Source organism: Bison bison, unplaced genomic scaffold, assembly GCF_000754665.1.
Source record: "Bison bison bison isolate TAMUID 2011002044 unplaced genomic scaffold, Bison_UMD1.0 scf7180017864264, whole genome shotgun sequence".
In the NCBI taxonomy this organism is placed as follows: Eukaryota; Metazoa; Chordata; class Mammalia; order Artiodactyla; family Bovidae; genus Bison; species Bison bison.
This window is the reverse complement of record NW_011494836.1, coordinates 2,215,496-2,216,008: the sequence shown is the minus strand read 5'-3', so window position 1 is coordinate 2,216,008 and position 513 is coordinate 2,215,496. Positions and strand designations below refer to the sequence as shown.

The window sequence follows — 513 nt, the reverse complement described above, 5'->3', positions numbered from 1 at the left end:
ACGTTCAAAGAGGCTGCTTGTTGCTCTGACCAGCCAGTCTGGGAGCTGCTTGGGATACAGGTGGACCTCCCAACTGCCCCTCAGACAAACCTGAGGGTGCCAGCCCAGGGCCCATGAAACTGAAGGCATGGTGCCCAGGTGTGGAGCCTGCTTGCCTCGGACGTGGCGCTGGAGTCCCACATGCCAAACTGCTGGTCCAGACACGGTGTATGTGTAGGATGGCTGCTCCTAGGCAGGACGAGAACCGTAGATGCACTGCGACAGAAGGTGCGTCAGGAAAGGGTGATGGTGGAGGCTCACATCACCGAGTCCTGAGAGAGGTTTCCTGGAAAGGTTGGCCACACGGTGATACAGACCATTCAGGAAATGGAGTGGGGATCCCAGGTCCAGCCTCACATGTTAGTACTGTCCCCACTATGCCTGTGTTCTTGGGCCTGGACTGCAGAGCCTCAAAGACGGGCTCCCAGGGGGCAGTGGTTCTGACTCCCATTGTGAGACCTGTGGTGAGGCGCC

At 58.7% G+C, this 513-nt stretch overlaps 1 protein-coding gene across 1 annotated transcript in view; it reads left to right on the top strand.

Moving 5' to 3' along the window:
* LOC104994715 (liprin-alpha-1-like) overlaps positions 1-513 on the top strand; it is an 87,638-nt gene that overhangs the window by 62,610 nt on the left and 24,515 nt on the right. The window lies entirely within an intron of this gene.